The sequence below is a fragment of the Lepidochelys kempii genome, chromosome 1 (genome assembly GCF_965140265.1).
Source record: "Lepidochelys kempii isolate rLepKem1 chromosome 1, rLepKem1.hap2, whole genome shotgun sequence".
Classification (NCBI taxonomy): Eukaryota; Metazoa; Chordata; order Testudines; family Cheloniidae; genus Lepidochelys; species Lepidochelys kempii.
Window position 1 is genome coordinate 78,305,728 of NC_133256.1, and position 26,173 is coordinate 78,331,900.

The window sequence follows — 26,173 nt, forward strand, 5'->3', positions numbered from 1 at the left end:
AAAAGCAGTGTGGGATTTGGGGGATGAGGAAAACCTCCCTTATATCCTTTAGCCCAGTGGTTATGGTACTCAGCCAGTGTCAAGAATGAGGGTCTGCAGCTGAGCCTGGGACTATTAGCTCAGTCTCTAGCCAGACTAATGAACAGAGCTGAACTACAACAGAACCACCTGACTCGCTAAGTAGAGCCAGTAGGCCTGCTTTTAAGCTGAGCAGCAGCAGCATGTCACTGGCTGCTCAATGCTGATGCCAGAAGCTACAATTACTAGTAAGCCTGCCTTGCCTCCCAGCCTTGCTCCTGTCCTGCTCTAGTTTGCTCCAGCTCTGCTCCTTGCCTGGTTTCTGACTCTGGCTCCAACCACTAGACCTGACTGTCACTACTCTGACCACTAGGCTTGACCACCCACACCGTTGCTGCTGACAGTTTGAGCAACCCCTGAAAGACAAAGAGAAGGGACAGGTTCTACTGCTGGGACAGCTCCCACTCGGGCTACCATCTCCTTATTGGAGTTCTGGGTCTGCTGGTTCAGCAGGGCACCCACGGTCATGGTGCTGCAGGAGTAGAATGTAGCACTGGAGGCACAGTCCACGTTGTCCATGACCCAGTCCTATCAAGAACTTTGCTGGACAAGTTTGGCAGTGACTACAGTTCAGTGGATTTTTAAACCAGTGCTGTCTCCTGTTCTTGTTGTGCCATCAGATGATTCCCGCTGACTGGTCGATGATGGGGTTTATCATCAGTTTACTGACCAGAGAGGCATTGGCCTGGGCCTCTCCCCTGCTGGAGAAATCTAGCCTCCTCCTGGGCCTGTTAAAAGACTTTGTCTAAGCTATGGAGATGACTTTTGATGACCTAAGTCCCACTAACATGACAGAAGCTACACTCAAGGCACTGAGGCAGGGATCCTGCCAGTCACTAGCTATGTCACTGAATTTGAGTGCCTGGTGGGACACATTGGATGGAATGAGGCCATGCAATGCTATCACTTCCAGTTCAGCTCAAGTGATGAGATCGAGCGTGAGCTGGCATGGGTGGAATCCCAGGCTGGTCTGGATGCCTTGATTGAACTGTGTATCAAGATGGACGATCACCTATCAAAACACTGCCAAGAAAGGAGGATGGCTTCCCAGCCCACCTCTGTCTCGACATCGTTGGCCAGAAAACTTTTCTGCATCCATCCTACAGCCTAAATCCTCACAGCTTGACGCAGACAGGCTCTGTCTCTCCAATGCAGAGACGAACCGATGTCAGGCGTCAAGTCTATGTCTAGACTGTGGGGAACCTAAACACTTTGCCTCTGGCTGCCCTGTGAAGGTTTAATCTGCATCTCAGTTGGAAAATGCCAGGCCCCAGCCCCAATACAGGGGGCTGGACTGGGCTGGCATTCTTTCCTTCACCCTTGCTCATGACATCCACATGTATCTACTGATATTCTGATGGTGTCTACCAGTGCCCAATGTACCTCCAGCTTCCGCTCCATCTATGGCAACCCGCCAGATGTCAGAGGTCAGCCTGGAAGCACTAGTGGACTCAGACTTCTCCATTAATTTTGTGGCCTCAGACTTTGCTCAAATGCTTAAGATACCAACCCACTGCAAGGCTTTTCCCAAGTTAATAGATTCCACTGATGGACCGCTCCTCTCATCGGGCCCAATCACACAACAAACTGCCTTTGGAGGTCATCACACTTCAGGGCCATCACAAGATCCTTCAGTTTGGTTTAGCCTGTGTCCCACATTTCCCAGTTAACCTTGGGATTTCCTGGGCTCATCACTCACAAGCCACACATCGACTAGGGAACACACACAGTGTTTTTTAGCTCACCATACTGTCAACAATCCTGCCTCTCCAAGCACAGTTCCAGGTTGGAGGTTCTCAATAGTCTGACCTCAGGTAAGTCTTGCACCCCTACGGATTCTAGAGTAAAGAGGGCTAGTGCAAGGGCACCCTTGTTATTTCCTATGGTCTCCCTAGCAGCTCTGGCAGTACCAGTGAAGTACCAAGACTTCTGATGTTTTTGATAAAAAGAAGGTTGACATCATACTGCCTCATTGTTGTTATGACTGCCCCTCAACCTCCAGCTAAGTGCAGATGTTCCCTTCAGGTGTATCTACTCTTTCTTGGAACCTGAGCTACAGGCTTTCTGAGACTTCCTGTAAGATAACCTTGAAAAGGGGCTCATTCATTGGTGACAGAGCCTTCCCAAGAGTGGGGGGGCCAGGGCCCCCACACCTTTGAGGTCCTGCCGCTCCTCTTCCCCCAAGGCCCGACCCCTGCCCTGCCTCTTCCCACAAAGGCCCGGCTCCCAGCCAAGCTGGAAGCTGGAGTGGGGATGGAGAGCCTGCCCCCCCACACACACCTGCAGATGGGGTGGGGCCAAAAGCCGGCCTCTGCCCACGTCCCTGCCCCCAAGGGCCCTGCCCAGGGCATGTGGCAGGACCCAGGCTCCACTCAGTTGGCCATGCAGCTCTTACCCCAACCCAGCTCCGGCCAGGGGGTAGGACCTCAGAGCCGCAGCCCAGCCATGGTAAGAGCCACGCAGGCAGCTATGGGAAGCCATGGCATGGACCCTCCACTTGCCCTGGGCAGAGGCCTGGGAGTACAGAGACACGGCTCACAGGCCCCCCGGCACCATGGGCAGGTGGAGAGTCCACCACAGCTCCCCACAGCTGTCCGCATGACTCTTGCCATAGACGGGCTCCGGCTCTGAGGCCCTGCCCCACAGCCGGAGCCGGGTAGGGGTAAGAGCCACACAGGCAGCTGTGGGGAGTCAGCGTGGACCCTCCACCTCCATATGCCCTGGGTGGGGAAACCAATGTGTGATGATACGGGCTGGGGGCTGCTCTTGGGCCTCCTGCACTGCGGGCAGATGGAGGGTCTGTGAGGATCCCACAACTGCCCGGGCTCCCAGGCCCGGCTCCACCAGCTGCTAGCCTGGCCAGGGGGTGGGGCTTCAGGGGTAAAGGAAAGGAAGGGAGCAGGGTCTGCCATGGCAAAAAGTGGGAGAGCCATGGCCCCCTGATTCCCCTGTTCCATCGCCATTGGGCTCATCTATCCCTTCACATCCCTAGCAGGGACCCCAATTTTCTTGATGTCTAAGAAAAATGGCTCCCTGCACTCTTGTGCGGATTGTCAGGCTTTAAACAAGGTAACAATTTGAATGAATACTCCTTACCCCTCATCAACGAGGTCTTCGAGAGATTTTGCTCTGCCAAGATCTTCACTAAGCTGAACCTCTATGCGGCCTACAACCTGGTCCAGATTTGAGAAGGGGATGAGTGAAAGACTGCATTCTGCATCTAATACAGGCATTTCGAATACCCAGTGATATCTTTCGGGCTGTGCAATGCTCCAGTGACATTCCAACACTTCCTTAATTATATCCTTAGAGATATGCTGGATCAATTTGTTGTTATATATCTTGACAATATCCTCATTTCTTCCCCAAAAACCAGGCCCTTCACAACCAATATACATGCTACATCTTGGAGAGACTCTTCCAAAGCCACGTCTATGTGTAACTCAAGTGTGAATTTGATCAGAACCCAGTTGAGTTCCTCGGATATATTATTTCCCCTGAGGAACTAATGATGGATCAGCACAAGGTGGCTGCCATCAGTGAATGGGTGGCTCCAAGAAACTTGCAAGGGGTACAGTGATTCCTGGGCTTTGCCAACTTTTACCAGCATTTCATCAAGGGGGTTTCCTATCTGGTTGCCACAACGACAGCATTCCTGCACAAGGATGCCTGGTTCATCTGGTCATTGGAGGCTCAAATCTCTTTCTACAACCTCAGTACCTATCCTCACCCATCCAGGCCCTACCTGGCCATTTAGAGCTGATGCACAAAACTTTGGTGTTGGGGCAGTGTTACTGCAAGAAACAGACCCCCTGTGATGATCTGTACTCCTGTGTTCATCCCTTTCACAGGATTACGATACATTTTATATAAAGTATGCCTTGTGAGGTACCATTTGAAAACTCATAATATGCTGTTCATTATTGTCCTGGTGAACTATTTGTGGTAACATTGTACGTAAAGTTATAAGATTCCTCTGTACGTTATTACTAAGACATGTTCCAAGTCTGGGGAACGGCCACAAACCAGTTCCCCAGAGACAAAAGACAAGATGACACCTCAGCCAGGTGTTAACAAAATCAAATGGCCACCTGGTTAAGTGGCCACTCTTTGGCAGAAAAGAGAGTGTGTGGTGGAAAAAAATCTACATCTTGACAAAGAAACAGGTTGGGATTCCCATCCACACAGACTTTCTGTCTCCTGAACCTCAGCTAAAGATGCTTCTCAAACAAGAGGAAGAACAGTAAGAAAGAAGAGCAGATGCCCCAAATCATCTCTCTCTACCCATGGCATCCACAACAGCTGAAGAACAAAGGAAGCAGCATTGTCCTGGGGGAGGGATACTGGCTGAAAGAAATTGAGCCAGTAAGACTGCTGAAACGTGATGAGAGAGACTTTGCTTTGAATTAACTTGGCCCGTTGTTAGATATTAGATGCATTTTATTTTTAATTTTCTTGTGAACTGTTCTGATGCTTATATCTCATTACTTGTATTCATGTAAAATTTCCCTCTTTGTAGTTAATAAACTTGTTTTATTATTTATTCTAAATGAAATGTTTGGGAAACTCCATTTGGGATAACAGGATTTGTGCATATCATTTTCTATTAATAAAATGATGTACTTTAGATAAGCTTGTATTGTCCAGAAGGGTGCTGGGCGATACAAGATGTACATTTCTGGGGAAAGCCCGAGTTTGGGAATTTGCTGGAGTTGCTCTGCAGTGTAATTCAAGAGGGGCTGGCTGCAGCACTTGTACACTATAACCAGGAGTAACTTACATGCTGAAGGCTATGTGGGAGTGGACCAGGAGTGGTAGCTCTCACAGGCAAGCAGTGTAAAAAGTACCCCAGGTTAGAGAGCTGAAGTGACACAGTGGTTCATCTGTCTAGACTGTATCCTAGGTATGTCATACACCCCCCCATATCCAACTCCACCCATGCACTTTTTAGTCCCATAAATTAAAATTTAGTCCACATAAATTTAGTCCACTCTGGTGGAAAGAAACTACAACACCTGGGATATAAAACTGTTAGCAATCAAGGCAGTGTTTGAAGAATGGCATCATATCCTTGAAAGTCAGCTTCCCAGTTCAGGTCCTTGCAGACCACAAGAACCCAGAGTATCTCCATGTGGCCAGACATCTCAATTAGCATCAGATCCACTGGTCCTTCTTTTTTGCCCAGCATAACTTTTTGGTAACCTACCATCCAAGAGCCAGGAATTGAAAGGCAGATGAGTTGTCCTGCAATGATCAATATGTTGAGCCTGGCATAAAACCACTTTCCATGGTCCTCAAATCACCCAACTTTGTAAATGGAATAGTGGACAGAAGCCTGATGTCCTCCATTCAGTCCCTACTGCCTCATGATCTGTTCACCACTCAGATCCATCAAACCATGGATAATGTGGACATACAGTCCAACTCAGAGTTCTGGCTACAGGACAGGATCCTCTACTACAAGGAATGCAGTTATGTCCCAGAAGGACAGCCTAGACTCCAGATTTTAAAAATTTATCATGACAAACTGCTCGCCAGGCACTTTGGCTAGGCTAAAATGTGGGCCTTGAGTTCACAGAGATTTTGGTGGCCAGCTCTGAGCTCTTAAGTCAAGAAATATGTAAAATCCTGTGGCCTTTGTGCTTGAATCAAGAATCCATTAAGCCACTTGGTCTACTCCAACCCTTGCCCAGCCTGACCCAGATTTGGCCCTCTGTGTCTCTAGATTTTACCATGGAGCCCTGCTCTCATGGTTGCACATAGGCGCTAGTTCTGATCAACCTCCTGACCAAAGATGTGCAGCGGGAAATGAAATGCACCAATTCCTACCTCCCAGGAAACAGCATACCTCTTTTTGGAAACGGTGTTCCAGTTCCACAGATTGCTGAGTGGTACTGAGTCAGATCAAGGCCCACAGTTCATCTCTTGCTTTTGGTGTGAATTTTTAAAACTTTTTGTCATAGACCCCCTTATCTCATTGGCGTATCACCCTTAGATTAACAGGCAGATGGAATGGGTCAATCAGACCCTTTAGCAATATCTCCGGTGCTTCCTGGACTACCTTCAAGATGATTGGGTGTCTCTGCTACTCTATATGGAGTTTTCATACAATAATGCAACTCATGCCTCCACACATTCTATGCCAACTATGGTTTACATCCATGCTTTCAGCCAACCATGCCCACAGGTTCCCCAGTACTTGTAGTGTTAGATCTGGTCACCGACCTGCACCAACTGCATAAGAACTCGGGGAACATTTATGGACCATTAAAGAAGCATATAAGCACTATGACAACCAGAGCTGCCAGACCATCCTTGACCTCACCAAGGGGACATGGTCTTGCTGTTAACTTGGAACCTGAAATCACCTATCCATGAGCCAAATTGGATCACCAACTTAGCTCATTCCCAACCTTTGGAAAAATCACCCCGGTAATGTTCAAGTTGCAGCTACCTGAGTCATAGAAGAGTCATCTGGCATTCCATGTCTCCCTCCTCAAGCCCTACACAGAGAACCTATTCCTAGCTTTCTCCAACCCACGACCACTACCCATAGCTTACCAAGAGTAACAAGAATACTTGGTCCAGCAAATTTTTGACTCCCAGAAAGCTCATAGAATCATAGAATATCAGGGTTGGAAGGGACCTAAGGAGGTCATCTAGTCCAACTCCCTGCTCAAAGCAGGATCAATCCTCAACTAAATCATCCCATCCAGGGCTTTGTCAAGCCTGACCTTAAAAGCTTCAAAGGAAGGAGATTCCACCACCTCCCTAGGTAACGCATTCCAGTGTTTCACCACCCTCCTAGTGAAAAAGTTTTTCCTAATATCCAACCGAAATCTCCCCCACTGCAACTTGAGACCATTACTCCTTGTTCTGTCATCTGCTATCACTGAGAACAGTCTAGAGCCATCCTCTTTGGAACCCCCTTTCAGGTAGTTGAAAGCAGCTATCAAATCCCCCCTCATTCTTCTCTTCCGCAGACTAAACAATCCCAGTTCCCTCAGCCTCTTCTCATAACTCATGTGTTCCAGAGGTACTCCAGATGAGGCCTCACCAATGTTGAATAGAGGGCAACAAACACGTCCCTCGATCTGCTGGCAATGCCCCTACTTATACATCCCAAAATGCCATTGGCCTTCTTGGCAACAAGGGCACACTGTTCACTTATATCCAGCTTCTCGTCCACTGTAACCCCTAGGTCCTTTTCTGCAGAAATGCTGCCGAGCCATTCGGTCCCTAGTCTGTAGCGGTGCATGGGATTCTTCCGTCCTAAGTGCAGGACTCTGCACTTATCCTTGTTGAAACTCATCAGATTTCTTTTGGCCCAATCCTCTAATTTGTCTAGAGCTCTCTGTATCCTATCCCTACCCTCCAGCGTATCTACCTCTCCTCCCAGTTTAGTGTCATCTGCAAACTTGCTGAGGGTTCAGTCCACACCATCCTCCAGATCATTCATGAAGATATTGAACAAAACCGGCCCCAGGACCGACCTCTGGGGCACTCCACTTGATAACGGCTGACAACTAGACATGGAGCCATTGATCACTACCCGTTGAGCCCGACAATCTAGCCAGCTTTCTATCCACCTTATAGTCCATTCACCAGCCCATACTTCTTTAACGTGCTGGCAAGAATACTGTGGGAGACTGTGTCAAAAGCTCTGCTAAAGTCAAGGAACAACACTTCCACTGCTTTCCCCTCATCCACAGAGCCAGTTATCTCATCATAGAAGGCAATTAGATTAGTCAGGCATGACTTGCCCTTGGTGAATACATGCTGACTGTTCCTGATCACTTTCCTCTCCTCTAAGTGCTTCAGAATTGATTCCTTGAGGACCTGCTCCATGATTTTTCCAGGGACTGAGGTGAGGCTGACTGGCCTGTAGTTCTCAGGATCCTCCTTCTTCCCTTTTTTAAAGATGGGCACTACATTAGCCTTTTTCCAGTCATCCGGGACTTCCCCCGATTGCCATGAGTTTTCAAAGATAATGGCCAATGGCTCTGCAATCACATCCGCCAACTCTTTTAGCACTCTCAGATGCAGCGCATCCGGCCCCATGGACTTGTGCTTGTCCAGCTTTTCTAAATAGTCCTGAACCACTTCTTTCTCCACAGAGGGCTGGTCACCTCCTCCCCATGCTGTGCTGCCCAGTACAATAGTCTGGGAGCTGACCTTGTTCATAAAGACAAAGGCAAAAAAAGCATTGAGTATATTAGCTTTTTCCACTTCCTCTGTCACTAGGTAGCCTCCCTCATTCAGTAAGGGGCCCACACTTTCCTTGACTTTCTCCTTGTTGCTAACATACCTTAAGAAACCCTTCTTGTTACTCTTAACATTTCTTGCTAGCTGCAACTCCAGGTGTGATTTGGCCTTCCTGATTTCACTCCTGCAGGCCCAAACAATATTTTTATACTCTTCCCTGGTCATTTGTCCAATCTTCCACTTCTTGTAAGCTTTTTTTTTTTGTGTTTAAGATCAGCAAGGATTTAATGAGTTAATATGTTTTATGAGGCCTTGGAGGTCTTGGTTTTCTGCAGTCTCCAGTGCTCAGTAATAGTCAGGTTCTTGAATCTGGCCAGAGAGATGATCATTTCACTAAGTGATATTATCAGCTGTTCGAGGATGTCTTTTTTGTCTCTTCACAGTGCACTGGTTGTTTTCTGTGCAGACACCACCATAGTTTACTGAGGATTTTATGAGTGGAAGCAGCTCAGATATTTGAGAAAAATGGAGGCGGAGTTACCAGGCACCTTGTCCTTATATGTATAAATATTTTATGCATGTGTACAAAAAATATCACAGAGAACAGTCTGAATATCCTCAGGCAGAAAATAGTCTGATTAATCCACATTGCCTTGCTCCATTACCAGTTTCTTCAAATGATCACACAGATAAGATTCAGAGGCTCACTGGTTATCTTTGTATGCCATAGGAATGTGAGAAACTTGAACTCCTGTTGACTGTCTATCCCTGGTAGAATATGCAGTATCTTGCATTGATTAAAATGTCTATGCATGTCATGATTCCTTGAATGTCCATGGTTGTCTGGGTCCACCGGCTACCTATGATTCTGAACCCTGCCCACTGTGTACGCACAAAGCCAGAGGTGCCTTTATTGACAAACATAATCCATGCTTTGATTTGCATGGGCCAGGGGCAGTGAGCATCCTCAGACATGTGGAGGTCTGCACCCCTCCTCAGAAGCCGTCCCTTGTCAGTACAAATTATCTCTCTCTTTCTCTGTCCAAGATTATTGAGCATCGTGTTAACAAATGACACAGGTTAAAAAACCAGGTGTTGTGTCTGGTTACACATTTTCAGTGGAAACTCACTTGTTGGAATTAGCCTGAAAATATTACTGGAAAGCACCTACATATTATGTGCAGGCTGCACCTTTATTTTTCCTGCAAAAATACCACATGCCCTCATGACCACAAGATTCAGCGACTGTGTTTCCCTTTTAGTAGAACTGACAGCAGAGTTCCTTTGCTGCTTACAGCTATCCATAATGCCAACTGCAGTAGCATGCCTGCTCTCATGGTTGAATACCCATGATCATGTTATCCCCCTGGTTTCTTTATGCTGGCTGCCTATCAAGTGAAGGACTGATTCATTGCGCCACTAGAACTCTTAATGGTGTAGGCCCTGGCTATATGCAAGGCCATCACCTCACCCCTGATTTGTATCAGGGCCCTGACGGAAATGTAACTTTAGGTCAACAGGTAGTCTACTTTGGTTGTAGTAGCTCCTACGGCATGAAACTCACTCTCCCTAGATATCTGTCTAAGTTCAGCTTTCCTCGTCTTTCAAAAAAATCTGAAAACACGTTTTTTCCCAGTGGTATTTGCAGTTTTAATTACTGTCAGTTCCTGAGCAGCATCCCACTCTTTTTTGTTGAAGCCACATTATTTAGCTTTTCGAATATTCTGTTTTGATAGTGGCGGGATTTAACAGCATTGTAACTGGAATTGCTTGCTCAGTCTCCCAAGCACTTCAGCGGTGGCACTTTATAAATAAAATGACTATCCACTATTATATCCCTGTTATTATTTGAATTTTAAGGATATGATGATGCTTCCCCAAATTAATTTTTTATTTTTGTAAAAACTTGTAATGCTATTTATTCACACGCACCCCTCTCAAGAATGCACATATTACAATTCAAAGTTCACCTGAATATTTTGTATGGCTTTGGTAAAGATTTTGGGTGAGTCGTCTTTGCCATCCATACCCTAATCCATCTAGGATCTTAATGGCCAAAACTAGCACCCTGAATTGCTCTCAGATGCAGCTGGAAAGTTGTGTAATGTGTCTATACGGAGCTGACCCACTGGGAGAAGGCCTGCATTTAGCACTAGGCAAAGCTTTTAAGAAATCTTTAAAAGTAGCCCTGATAACATGAGACATTCTGTTTCACTGTTTCTAAGGTCAGGTCTACACTTAAAAGGCTGCAGTGCTTTAGTGAAGATGCTACCTATGCCAATGGGAGGGCTTCTCCCACTGGCATATGTAATCCACCTGTCAAGGCTGAATCCCCACTTGGGCCCCCACCTTCTGCACTCCGCAAGGATTCTAAAAATTAATATTGGCCACTCCAGGCTTGTATTAAACTCCCAAGGTTACAGCTTTTCTCTGATCGTGGCTTGGTAAACGCCACCACCACCAGTGGCGCCACTAAGCAAAAGTGGCGCCTGGTCAATATCTTGGCACCTTTTAAATTTTCCCCCGTTGAGAGAACAGGGGGAGCTTCCGATCCAAAAAAAAGGCGCCACCCTCTGTGGCGCTTTTACTCACCTGGCGGAGCTCCGGGTCTTCGGCGGCACCTCGGCGGCAGGACCTTCAGTGCCGAAGGCACCCGGAGCGAGTGAGGGCCTGCTGCTGGAGCGCCGCTGGGTGAGTAAAAGCACCGCAGCGGATGGCGCCTTTTTTTTTTTGGATCACTCCCCCTGGCTACGCAGCTGACCACCACCCAAATGCAAAAAAAAAAAAAAAACCAACCCTTGGACCCAGGAAGGAGCACCTGGGAATTCCTCCCTGTGGGGTACCCTCAAGCCCTTTCACCTCCTCACCCCCTCCAGGGAAGAGCTAAGAAAGAAAACAAAGGAAATTAGCTGTGCTACCAGCAAATCAAACAACGTGCACAAACCTCTTAGGACACCAAAAATCCAATCCTGTTCTTAAAAAAGGTAAATTTTATGAAAAACAGAAAGGAAAAATACACATCTGGAACTTAGGCTTTTGCTAGATTTTAAAAGAGCAATTCCAAAAATTAAGCACCCAAACTAGCTTTCTTGGGGATTGAGTTTAAAGATTACAAGCAAACAAAAGCATCAAGGGTTAGCACAGAGGAGATCCACAAGCCAAAATAAATAAACCTGATTGTGTCTAACTAAACATTCCCTATCCAAATACTTTCTTCTAGGTAATGGAAAATACTTTTTAATTCCTAGTTCAAACCTTACACAGCATTCCTGCTTATAGCATTGCTGCTCCGGGTCCCTCCAGCCCAAAGAACAACAGACAAAGGGAAAGTTTCTTTCCCAACTTTAAAAAGTTCTTTCTTCCCATCCGCTCTTTTGGTCAGATGCCCATTCTTTTTCTTTTAGCTGTGGGCTTGTTAACCCTTTACGGGTAAAGAAAGCAGAGAACAGACACCAAGAGGGATTTTACAGCTAACTGGCTGTCTGGGTGTCCATAAGGGTGCTACCCCCTCCGCTGCTTCAGTTATCACACCACCTCCCTGAGAGGCAGTAGCTATGTCAATGGGAGAAGCCCTCCCTGTGACAAAGCACTTTCTACACTGGGAAATCGGATGGTATAATTGAATCACAGACGTAAGTTGCTAGCGTAGACAAAGTTTAAGAGATCTACCATTTAGAACTCTTGTGTTAAAATGTTTAGATTTAAATGTGTGATTAGGTAACATGAGAATGTTAGGCCCTGATCCTGAAAACTATTCATTAACATGCATAGTTCCATCAGTTTAAAGAGGGGCTGGGGGGAAACAACCATTAATAAGACAAGAGAACCAACTGAGGTTGAAAAGTTCCACATTTATTCAAGAAGAATGCTCATTGACTTCAAGGGGTTTACTCATGAGAGTAAGGTCAATCCCTAAATTTATATCCACTTTTCATAATATAATGTGATCTGGGACTGTCACACCTAAATTAGCTTTGATTTTAATCTTTGATAGTTTTGTGACACTGAAGTTTCTTATCAGGGTTTACTCTATAAACCCTTGAATTTTTCCTATTATAAATGTAACATGCAATGTACAGCGACACTCAAACCAGAACCCCAGACCTTGGGAAATCCAGATTCAAATCCAGTCCTTGAAGTTTGAATCCATCTCTGTAATGGGTCTGCACCAGAAGAATGAATCAAACATTCCTAACCTTTGAGAAGTTTCAAATTCTGATCTGAATCTGGATCTTAACTTCATGGTTTGGGTTATCTCTAATCTAATACAAAACATTTAGCTACAGAAGAATTTTCTATCAGATTCAAGGATTGTCTCATGTAGCCACCACAGAGTACAGTATGTGAGCATTCCTGAGCTATTGCCTCATGCCCAGGGTATGTTGTGAGTAATGGTTTTTAAAATGAAAGGCAAGTCTTTGCTGGAGACCTGGCATCATGCCACTATTCCAGAAACCATTAAAAATGGTCTTCTTGGAAAATTAATAAATAAAAAATCATTACTGCACACATTGCTAAATGCCACAATGTTCTGCTGTACAATCTAGCACTGTGGCAGGTTGGCTGAGGAGTGTGTGTATCCATTCTGAGTCTATGCTCTGTAAGCCTAAGTCTGGGTTTACATTATGTAACTCTGCTGACTTCCTAGTTATTTCTGATTTACACTTATGTCAATGAAAGCAGATGCAGCCCCGCCTGCTTAGTTGATCCAGTCAGATGAATTGTCACATTTCTGAAATAGGCAAAAATTCTTCTTCTTCTTATGAACAAGCAGTGGGATGGTGAGACTCCATAAACCTAGTAGGCCAAATATTAGGCCTCCCTGCCTTAGGTGTCCCTTTAATTTCTGTTGCCACCAGCCTCTGATAAAAGTCGTCACTTTCATTCCAAGACACAACAGTTTTACCATTAGCAAACATGGTGCACCTTTCCCCTGGCAACACAGATACACAGGCTACGATTTGTCAGCCTGCATTTAAACAAAAATCACTTCCAGTCCCAGCTGACAAGAACTGCCTATTTAACTCAGGCTCCTGCTGTTTCCCCATCAATCTCTCCATGGTTACAGCAGAAGCCTTCCTGTTTTTTTAACTCCATAAACTCCTCATGCTACTTCTCCCCTTTCAAATCCCCGTCTTCTTGGGCAAGTGAAAAGTCTTTAGCTTTGAGGGGTGTTCTGATCCCTTTTAATGTCTATTTTTTATTTTAAATTTAAGAACTGCCTAGCCACTGCTGCCCGTGTCATCATTCCACTGCAGCACTCAGTTGTCTTCCTGGGAAACAGTATATACATGCAATGATTGGAGCCAGGCTCGCGTCAGGCACAGTGAGCTTGACCGCCTCTTCATTTTTGCTACATGCCTAGTAGTGAGTTACACTGCTACACATAAGACAAACGTTAGCTCCCTTTTGCAATGAAAAAAAAACCTTTACTGGATATCTGGCTGTGTGCCTGTGTGCCCTGGTCCATGCAATAGGTGCTTTGGATAATGCTTGTGGAAGAACAGACTGGATTCATATCATACAACATGTGCTTATTCTAAAAGAACACATGGCAAATGTATTGCCGATATGGAATTCCAAGAGGGGAACATTATGTGACTAATGCCCTAATCCAGAAGGTAATAGAAAGGGTACTTCGCATTCACATCCAGCCAGGTATATTGTCTCAGTTTTCTTACTCTGGAAGGAAATGAGATTCAGTGAGCGTTTTGCATTTCTACCCTAATGAGAAATAATCTGGGGGAGAAAATAAAATTCTTGAATATCATGCGTTATTGCTTTCTTCCAGATGGACTCAGCTGAGCTTTTGGCTTTTCTCAAAGTGGCCAGAAAAATCTAAAGAGTCAGACTGATGGTAAACTTAGAGCCTTCCTAAATAAATTCATACAGCTGCTCCCAAGTTGCTAAGATGTAAAGGAACAAGGACACTGAAATCAGTGGAAGTTGGGAGCCTAAATACCTTTGTGGATCTGGACCTGAATGACAAATATACTTTAATATGCTCCCTAAATGCCCTAGAAATGACTCAGAAATAAAGAGAAGATATAAAAATCAATGTTTTGATATTTTATTAGAATCTCAGCTATAAAGACAGATACGTGAGTGGGAATACTGCATGATTTACAATATGGAAGATGTGACTGATTGCAGTTTTTACAAGTGATTATTGTGCATTTCTCTATGGTCCTGACATATAAACAGAGACACTAGCTTTGCTCTGCAAAAACAGGTGACTAAATTTAGTGAGCACAGGGAAATCCTGTCTAGTGCGCACATGCTCTTTGAAAATGGAAAACTTCTCTTTGGAGCCATATATGCACTGATTTTATTCAATACATGCATTGAGGATAGTATATGGCCCAAGCCTGACAGACTTGCAAGCTTGGAAAAATGTGACTGAAGAAAGTAGTTAATACTATGTTTGCTGCCTTTCCTGTTCTTGCTTCATGCTAGCCTAGAAAGTTAGCTCTTACGTTTTAGAGGCTCATTTCATGCCCTCCCCTCTTGTCCAGGTAGCAAAGTGCTACTGCTAGTTTTTGAACATTTCAAACCACACCCTGCCCAATTCTCTCTTCTTTCATTATTTTCCCTTGACCCAACTGGAGGTGTATTATAAGAGAAAGTAAGATGTAATTGAAGCTTATGCCTTTGTGCACCTCAAGCTGTACATTTTAAATATACCTCAACCTACAACATATACATGAAATGTAGGCACAGTTGCAGGGTAATTCTAATATACAGTGCATCTAAACAATAAAATTAGATGCACTGTATATTAGAATTAGATGCAGCTCAGAAAGCAATTAGATGCAGCTCAGAAAGCATCAGGCCTCTGACTTAGTGTCTCCCTCATTTCTTGGTCTTCAAGCTTGATTATATTAAACATCTCCCCACCCAAAAACTTTAATAAAAACATGGAAAATGCTACATAGAGAAATAACCCAGGCCCAGATTGCCCATTCACTGAGAGACCCTCATGGGCCAGAGAGCAAGCAAAGTCCTTGAAATTGTCCTCATGCAGCTCTGTGTGAATTTTCTCCTTAAAGGGAAGGAGTTGGCAGATATTAGCTGAATCCTGATGATTCATGGGAAAGGCTCCCCTTAGGACCATGTAGGTGCCATCCATTCAGCTTCTGCCTCTGCTTGCTGGCTCCTTTACCACCTGGCAGCATGTAGCACCTGCAAAAGCCATTTTTCCATTGACTAGGCCCCCTGTGGCTGCTCAGTGATAGCCAGAGAGGACACTGGTGGATAATACAGCTCTTAGAATTTGCCTAAAAACACAGCAAGATAAGCAAGGAAAGTGCAATGGACTGTGGCCAGTCCCATGCTCCTGCTGCTTGCTCCACAACTAAAAGTCAGCAGAGCCCCTTATAGAGTTGAGACAGGAGTCTCCTACACTACTATGCAGAGGAGGTGGTCTTGTAACTGAGAAAGACCTTATGATCCAGATTCCTACTCTCCTGTGAGAGTTCAGTTCTGTAGAGACAATGGTTACTCTGCATGAGGCCAAACATTATCTGTCAGTCTTCAAGGAAGCATGCAAGTCAGAACTGAAATCCATTCTGTTTCCCACAGCAGAAAATGTACACAGCCTTGAGTCTCATTTGTTTACATTCATTGGCTATTAGATCATTAGAATGTATTTGCAGAGGCTGAGCTGTTTTCCACAGATATTCAGAAAAGAAAGAAGGCAAAAGGACATTTCCAAGAGGCAACAAAGGATGTGAACTTTAAAAGATCTGAAATGTTTTTTTTTAATTATATCAAATGGTTACTGCGGAAATGCCAATAACACCATCATCCCTACCACTGCAGCCCTAATTCGGAACTCACATACATGGGCTGGACACCAGCACAACTCCTCTGACTGCAGTGGAGTAACTCCTGACATGCACAGAGCAGAAGCAGGACTTGACTGACTAGTGTAAAGACTAGAACATAAGAATGGCCATATTGGGTCCTTCATCCTCCAAACTGGGTGGTGATTTGAGTCTGATACTTTAACCTCTACAGAGATCACCAAAAAAGCAAGCTGAATACTCACTCCCCACCCTCCCACCTTCTAAGTGGCAGAGGTGTTGAAAATGGGCACCCCAGTAAGATAAACCAGGGCCATGCAAAAACCCTCCGCTGTGAGTTCACGTGCTTTGGGTGAACTTTTACTGGCAGTTTCACTTCCCCTGTGTCCCTAGCCCCAAGATGCACTGGATGGAAATGTTGGTTTTATATGAACGCTGAGAATACATGCTAGTTTGATCATGAAACCAGCAGCTTTGCCACAGCCCTGAGACACCCCCACCAACACATATCCTTCACTTCTCACACAGTGATATTTTCAGCTGCCAGCCAGCTTCATGCTTCTCTTCTCCCAGGATCTTCAGAGCACCAGCCTGTCTATCCCCAATTCAGACTTGTAACTAGGAAATGCTGCTCTTGTCTCAAAGCAGTTTTAAAAAGACCATTTACTTTGTACTGGCGCCTGATGTATCCCAAAATGCACTACACAGTCATGAGGAATCCTTGCTCACATTCAGACTTTTGAATGCTTAATCAGAGCTTGTTCAAACTACCCCACCTTTTCCAGTTTGAAACATTGGTCCAAAACCACCACAAAGCCCCTTTTCTTCCAGTGCATCTGCACTTATGTTTCAGACTCCAGTAGAACAATACATCAGCAGTGCAGAGGTTGGTGAAAGTGAAAATGTTACATGACATTTTTCAAACCTCAAAAACAGCCTAATTCACATTTGGGGAAAACCTGAATCAGTTCTTATTGTATCTGAACCTAGAAGTCCAAACAAAACAGCACATATGTAGTGCCCCCTCTCCACCCGGTTATCTTCTTTAATGCCAATCTGCTTACAGGCTTTGATGGACAGGTCTGGGTTCTTCTGGATCCCACCACCCATTCAGCAGGGTGTATCTTTATTTTTTCCTATTAATTTATTTGGTAGTGCCTCCACCCCCCCTTGCTCCTTCCTGGCAGGGTCACCAGGGCAGCTTGGGAGGAAAATTCTAACCACAGTGTAATCCCCACTTACTTGCCAGATAGTTGGAGACTTCCAAGAAATAACACAAACATATACAATATAGTCAACACAATAATTATATTAAAACAGGAGACAAATATAATTTAACAGGGTAAAACACTATTTTTAGGTTCACCACTGCCCACACTGATAATACCTGTGACTTGATGTAGCAAATGTAAAATTAGTGTCCCATTGGTACGCGTACTTTGTTGGGGCCCTTGACGACCTATGACCACAAAATTCTTCTCTGCAGTGATTTAGCAGTGTGGCTGACTGGGTTCAGTACAGCCCAAAAGACTCAAAAGTGGGAGAAGGTGCTAACTCCCTCCACAGGTTTAATATGTAGCAGGTTATAAAATCCCCAAACCCTTACTCCCTGGCTTGAGGACAAAGTTCAGGGAGTAAGGGGTCCCCAAAACAAATTCTCTAACTAAAAGATGGTGCACTCACAAACTCCATGAATGATCCTCGGGTTCAGAGATGACTCTGGACTCCTCAGTCACTGGAGAGGGGCTGATCTCTGCTGGCAGGGATCCTCCTCAGGCGGGAATTGGGCTGCGTCGGTCCCAGGATTTCCCCTCACCACAAAGGGGTGCAGGGCTCAAGGTGTAGATTACACAACTACACTAACATCCAAATGGTAGCCTCCTAGCCTAGCCTCCAGTCACACACTCAGCAGGCAGCTCCCTGGACTAGCAGCCAGAGCAGAGCTGACCATGTGGTGACTGGTCTCACCTAGGGAGCTGGAGGGTGAACTCAGCCTGGCTGGGAAGTTTCCCAGCAAACACTACAAATTGTGAATCATCAGTGGGGAAGGAAAAACCCAGCGGAGGGATCTGCTGTCAGGTCGCTAGAGACCTGTTCTTAGGGGGAACCCTGCATGCAGTCCTCGGACTTACTAGCTCCCCATGCAGCCAATCCTGCCCTTGCCCTGGCTGGCTCCAGAGTGACTCAAAAATGGCTTCTCCCCTTTCCTGAACTCCCTGGGAAGGGCATCTCACTCCCTATTGGTTGCCAGGCAGACTCTGAGTCTGCCTTGGCTCCCCCTCCCTACCAGGAGCTGCCAGCAGACAGAGCCCCAGGAATCTAGGTAATCTTAAAATGCAGCTGTTACCCCGCAAAATGAAACATATATACTATTTTAATCATTGTTCTTAAGCCAAGATAAGAAGTAAGGACAACAACAAGAACAACTCTTGGCTGTTTCTGAAAGAAAAAACCTCCATCCTCATTCCTTAAATGTAGACACTCATTCTAATTTGTTCAAGGATGAATGGGAAAGTATACATGTTAGGATATAGATATTCAGACCTGTCTGTAAAGGCCTATACTTTAAGAATTTAGGTGTATGTTTATCATTTAGCTAGTTATAGAGGTATAAAAGAAAGCATCAAAATCACTGTCTGCCCGTGTAAGGGCCTTCTCTTACTGTGACAGTCTGAGGCCCTGTTCTTAGGCCAATGGAGTTACCTTTGGCTAAGCAGCGGAGGCAGCCATAAGCTGGGAAGCGACCGGTCACCTCCTCATATTCCAAACTAGTCACATTGAAAGAAGGTGCTATTGGGCTGTTAGGAATACAATCCTGTCCTGATAGTGCCTATCGCCTCCAGATCAAGGGAAGAGCCTAGAAGATATAAAAGGAAATGGGTACGTCTACACTACCTGCTGGATCAGCGGGTAGTGATCGATCTATCGGGGATTGATTTATCATGTCTAGTGTAGACATGATAAATTGATTCCCGATCACTCTGCCGTCGACTCCTGTACTCAACCGCGGCAAGAGGCGGCAGCGGAGTCGATGGGGGAGCAGCGGCAGTTGACCCTGCGCTGTGAGGACGCGATGTAAGTTGACCTAAGATACGTCGACTTCAGCTACGCTATTCTCATAGCTGAAGTTGCATATCTTAGGTCGATCTCCCCACCAGTGCGGACCAGGCCTCAGTTTGATTGAATCCTGTCTGGCAAGAACTCACTTATCAATAGCTGCGATATGAAATCCTCACTTCTGTGTTGTTCTATCACTGTAGTCTCCACTTCCCTATTGTTTGTCTGTATAATCTGTGTCTGGTTCTCTAACAGTTTCTGTCTGCTGTATAATTAATTTTGTTGGGTGTAAACCAATTAAGGTGGTGGGATATAATTGGTTAGATAATCATGTTACAGTATGTTAGGATTGGTTAGTTAAATTTCAGTAAAATGATTAGTTAAGGTATAGCTAAGCAAAACTCACATTTTATTATATAGTCTGCAGTCAATCAGGAAGTAGGGGGGGGAATGGGAACAGGGAATGGGGGTGGGGGAATTGGAATCATGCTTTACTCTGGAGGGGGAATGGGAATAGGGAATGGGAACAGGGACACAGGTGTAAGGCTCTGTGGTGTCAGAGCTGGGAAGGGGGACACTAAGGAAGGAAATTGGAATCATTGCTTGCTGGAAGTTCACCCCAATAAACATTTAATTGTTTGCACCTTCGGACTGCGGGTATTGTTGCTCTCTGTTCATGCAAAAAGGACCAGGGAAGTAAGCGGGTGAAGGAATAAGCCCTCTAACAACACAGTTCAGCATATGAGTGTTTTAACATGCCATACACTCAATCCTGCTGTCTCTTATAATTCTCCCTTCCACTTTCATTGTGGATCCAGTTACCTGTACGTTATACTCTGTGTTAATAGCCTTTTTTTGTAATAATATATTATATCATAATTGGGGTTTAGCTCAGGACTTCAAAACAAATCTCAGAATTTTTTCACATTTTGCATATCAGATCACCATGAAAGCAATCAGTCTAAGGCAGGTGGAAAATATGACATTCTAGAAGGTGCTTGGGGCATGATTCCCTAGAAAATCAAGATATATTGGTGCATTGTCTATGGATGAAGCAGTAGACAGGTTTATGTTTTAAACTGAGAGTGCTTGATTGCAAAATTAAGCCAGGCAGGCAGAAGATTCTTCCTGGTTTCCAAAAGGTGCAATTTTTGTTTTCAGTGTCTTTTTATCTTTATGCAACACAATTATTTTCTACCTCTCAGCTGGAGGTTGCAGCTTCTTTGTGATGCTAATCCTGGCTGAAGCTTTTATTCTTCAACTTGTCTAGAGTCAAAAAAGCCCCTGGGGCGATGTAAATTCAATGGTCCTAAGAAACATGTCCATCTCAGGAACTGACACACCATGAAAGGCAGATTCTCTATGCTTTGTCTGTAGGGAAAATATCCCATACCTGGACCAATGTGAACAAAAGAAAATGTGATTGGACAAAGAAGCTCGTCATATTAAAACAGATATTCAAACAGGTTATTTTACTGAGAAGCAACGTTTACAATAACAGAAATGGAAGTTCTTGCCAAGCTGTTGGAAGAGGGTGTTTCCACAGCTATTTTCTGCAGGTTTCAGAGAATCTGCAATCCCTCTTGCCTGCTTGCAGCCGCCGCTACCTCTAACTTCTCCCTCTATATATCTTTTCAAGGAGCATATGGTAGATGGTATTACTCAGCTAACAGATGTGTCTTTATGATGCCTATGATTTGTACTGTGCATGCAGGGGACTAGAAGTATATAAATGGAGTTTGGTAGCACTTGATAAGGTCATTATACTGGCTATTTTTGTTGTGTGTAGGAAACTGGTGGACTAAGAGAACCTAGAGCCATATATCTGACAAAGACCACGTTTTTATATGTTGAGTACTGTAGATTGGCTGTTAAGTCTGTCTGATTTATTACCTTTTTTACAGGCCCTCTGCTATGCTTGCACAATGGGTACCTTGGCAGTCCCTTTCATTATTATCCCATAATGGAGTATTTATGATACCACTGTTGACTCATGGAGACATATTTTACATCTCTGCATAGTAAGTTAAAAATCTGGAGAGACATGAGTTTAGTGTCAAGGAATAATAAAATAGGTTTGGTTACAATTACCCCAATGTGATCTCTGACTATGCTAGCAATAACCAAAGCGAAGGAAAAAATGTAAAATTACAAGTCTTCAAGCAGCCTGAGAAACAAATATTGTGTCAGTGAGTGATATCTCACAATGAGGCATGGTAATAGGGTTTTGTGGATACTGCAAACCATGATAGATACTGTAACCTTGTAAGGAAATGGATATTTTCTCTTTTAATTACATTAGGCCTGATTCTACTTTCATCGGGGTAACTCCATTGGCCTAAACAGAATTACTCCCGTTTTACACCAGTTTTAGTGGGAGAGAATTAGGCCCATCAACTGTGATGTCTAATATTCTTCTCACTATGTGTATAAACATAAAACAATGCCCCACTACCCATCGGTTGAAAAGCAGATTTCTTTCTGACTGAGTTGTGATTGCTATTTTGGTTTTGGGAACTCTGAATTACTTCTCACTGCGTTTCTCTGGGGACTGACCTGTTTAGATTTAATTTAACTATGTTTATATATAACTGTGAATATAATGTATGTAGATTATAAAGTAGCTTTCTTATGTTGCAGAAATTAAGTTATGTTTCTTTATCATTGTCAGATTTTTATTAAGTTTATTCCTTCTGTACTTTTGGACTTAGTTGTATTTCCTTGCTGAAAATTCTCAGTGATTGAATTCTGGGTATTCATGTGCTTTTCTATTGGAGTTTGGTGGTTTTTTTAGGCACTGTAATAAACTGTAGCCCACCCAAAGGTTCACTAAAACTCTAACCCCCCCCCCCAGTCAAGTGAGAAGCATTACTAAGTGTGAAATACTAGTTTACCACAAGAGGTGTTATCTCCTTCCCAACAAAAGAAGGTCTACAGCCACCAGACAAGCCATTGTGAACAAAACCATTTGTTTGCTTCCCCCACAGCCCTGCAGAGGGTAGGTGCCCAAGCCCTTCTCCCATCACAGCTTGAACGCTAGGGGAAGGGAATAAGAAGGCCTGTTAAGGAGAACGGGTAGTGATCAATGGCTCCGTGTCTAGTTGGCAGCCGGTATCAAGTGGAGTGCCCCAAGGGTCGGTCCTGGGGCCGGTTTTGTTCAATATCTTCATAAATGATCTGGAGGATGGTGTGGATTGCACTCTCAGCAAATTTGCGGATGATACTAAACTGGGAGGAGTGGTAGATACGCTGGTGGGGAGGGATAGGATACAGAAGGACCTAGACAAATTGGAGGATTGGGTCAAAAGAAATCTGATGAGGTTCAATAAGGATAAGTGCAGGGTCCTGCACTTAGGACGGAAGAATCCAATGCACCGCTACAGACTAGGGACCGAATGGCTAGGCAGCAGTTCTGTGGAAAAGGACCTAGGGGTGACAGTGGACAAGAAGCTGGATATGAGTCAGCAGTGTGCCCTTGTTGCCAAGAAGGCCAATGGCATTTTGGGATGTATAAGTAGGGGCATAGCGAGCAGATCGAGGGACGTGATCGTTCCCCTCTATTCAACATTGGTGAGGCCTCATCTGGAGTACTGTGTCCAGTTTTGGGCCCCACACTACAAGAAGGATGTGGATAAATTGGAGAGAGTCCAGCGAAGGGCAACAAAAATGATTAGGGGACTGGAACACATGACTTATGAGGAGAGGCTGAGGGAGCTGGGATTGTTTAGCCTGCAGAAGAGAAGAATGAGGGGGGATTGGATAGCTGCTTTCAACTACCTGAAAGGGGGTTCCAAAGAGGATGGCTCTAGACTGTTCTCAATGGTAGCAGATGACAGAACGAGGAGTAATGGTCTCAAGTTGCAGTGGGGGAGGTTTAGGTTGGATATTAGGAAAAACTTTTTCACTAAGAGGGTGGTGAAACACTGGAATGCGTTACCTAGGGAGGTGGTAGAATCTCCTTCCTTAGAGGTTTTTAAGGTCAGGCTTGACAAAGCCCTGGCTGGGATGATTTAACTGGGAATTGGTCCTGCTTCGAGCAGGGGGTTGGACTAGATGACCTTCTGGGGTCCCTTCCAACCCTGATATTCTATGATTCTATGAACTTCTCCTATACTGCTTGAACTCTGAGAGGTGACGATTTCTAAACATAAATAAGAAGACCCCAAATGTTAACAAAGGTTAGCCCTAAAAACATATAAAGTTTGCTTATTATAAAAGTTTCTATTATCATTTGGAATTTAAGACTGTAACTCACTTGTGTGTGTGCTACCTGCTTTAACTTTGTAAATAACTCTCATTTTCCTAGTTAATCAATCCTTAGTTTGTTTGCTTTAGGATTGTCTATCAGTATTGCCTTTGGGAGATCTATGCTGCAAATTGACCTGGGGTAAGGGACTGGCCCTTTGGGACCGGGAGTAACCTGAATATTTTGTGATCTTTGGTGTAAAATGATCATCTATCAGACAGGCATGCTTGCTGGGCGGCAAGATAGACTGGAGTGCCTAAAGGGACTGGCTGTGACTCCATGGTAAGGCTGTTATAGTACTTTGGGAGTTCACACTTGTTACTGGGCTGGTGAAATCTAATTCTAGAATATACAACCAGCCTGGGGCTTGTGGCCTGACCCTTGACTGTCTGCCCTGAGGTTGGCACTCACGTTCGACAGCGTGACAGCATCCTTCTTGCGACAATGTTGGCACACAGGGCAGAAACCAATCTCTTCCATTCCTCTGTCATTAGCTGCTGCTTCTATCTGCTCTATGCTGTTGAGACTGACTGTTCTGCCCTCCCTGCTAAGAGTTCTTCTTAAGTTTTCTCTTAGGTGGCCTCATGTCCTCACATGAGTTAGTTTTCATCTCACTGCTTCAAGCTGTGTGTTGGCATTTGGAGTACATGCCCAAAATGTGTCCAATACTTCCTTCTAATTCTAGTGAAGATAAGCTGCTGGTGGTGATTTCTCGGATCTTTGTCAGCAATAAAGTTTCTCCATCCAATGCCCAGAATCTTTCATCGGCATTTATTTTCAAAGGCAACTAGTTTTCTGTGTAACATTTTAATAGCTCTCAAGCGCTCACAGCCACATGTTAGCACTATGATGAACTAAGTTGAAAATTCAGTTTTGCTTTGGTGCTGTATATGTTTGATTTCCATACATTGTTGACTTTTGTGAATGCCTTTCCTATCCCTGATGTCACCTCTTTCTTGAGGCTCTCTTTGCTACAGTTATTTCATGCTTCTCAGCAATGAGGCCTGTCTTGTGCTCTCTTTCAGTCATCCAACCCCTGAATGTTGCTTTTGATCTGAGGGAACCAAGGGCCAGATCTTGAAAGTTATTTAGGCACCTAAAAATGCAGATAAGCTTTTCTGTAAATACTACTAGGCACTTAAATAACTTTAAAACACTAGCCTAAATGACCATCAGAGCTCAATTAAAGTCAGTGTCCTGATCCTCCAGCCCCCATGTGCATAAGTGCTCCTCAGTATGAGCAGAGGTTGTGTGCAAGTTTAGGGGATATTCTTCAATATAATTGCAAATGTGTTAGGCTGCTTGTATAGGGAAGCTACAACTTTTGTTGTCTTGTGCAGATATTAGGGATCAAGCTATATTCTAATTAGTTCCAACACTGCAATAAAAGATACAGTAAAACAATGGATTTAAATGACTCATTAGCTCTACATGATTCACGCTTCAACCACTTCAAAGGGACTGTTCTTCAGGAGAGTTTTCTAGTCTATCAGCCTGCCATTGAAATACCACCATTTTTCCATTCACCTTGCCAGATCACCAGAGAGTACCCTATGTGCCTTGTTATTTAATACCCACAAGAGTAATAGGACTCTGGAGTAGGCTACACACTCAGGTTTCAGTGTAAAAGTAAAGTATCCTTGGAAAGTGCTCTTTTGTTTAGGCATTTCATCATGTGATGTCCCATGAGAGAGGTTTTGCTGTCAAGAGAATACCTGAAACATCATTTCATTTAACCTACAAGACAGCTACTATGATCAGTTCCAGGCCAGCTATTGTTATCACCACTCTACCATAGAACATGAACCTGAGTTTTTAAACAAAATCATTGCACTGTATCAAAGATACTCTATATGTGTTTCTGTTTGTCACACAGGGAGTTAAGCTAGTTAATAAAATACTTAATGATTAATAAACATTTAATAGTAATTTCCATTTTCAGTGTGTTATGCCAAAATTAACTAAGACACTAATGTAGTAGATGTTTCATAGACATGAACTATAACATGTACAATTTTTTGCAGCTTATAAATGGTGCTAAACACTAATACAGTATGGTGTATTAATTCTATATATTATAGTACAGTACATTATTAAGATGACTATTACTACTTTTTTATTCCTTGGGTTACACTAAATATTGAACTTAGATTAGATTCAGTGATCATGCTATATTTGAAGGATTCCTATATTTTTTCTTTATATTGCTTAACCTATGCTTATATATAGACATAGAAAATAAAACTTAGCATTCCAGCATAGTTACCAAACTTATCCATTTCCACAAGCCTTAAGTTATGGTAAATACAATGTGTATTATTTTACAATGCTATAATTACCAGAGAATCAATTGTAGTAATACCTAGTTCTTATATAGTGCTTTTCATCAGTAGATCTCAAAGCACTTTACGAAGGAGGGCAGCATCATTAGTCCTATTTTACAGATGGAGAAACTGAAGCACACAGAGGTGAAGTGATTTGCCCAAGGTTACCCAGCAGATCAGTAGCAACACTGGGAATAGAACACAGGTTTCTTGAGCATCCACTTGTGTTCTAGCCTATTTAGCAAGAGGCATGACCCTTTTGGAAGGTCGTGTGTTCTTAAACATATTGCACCTGAAATCAATGAGAAGGAAGGTTATTGCAGACACTGCCATGTTTGAGTTTTTTTGGAACATTTAATTTTGCATGATTTTTTCTCAGAAATAGTATAATAATGTTAAGCCAAAGCAAATTCAAAGATATCTGTGGCCATTGCTTTATGCAAGTAACCCCCCCCCCC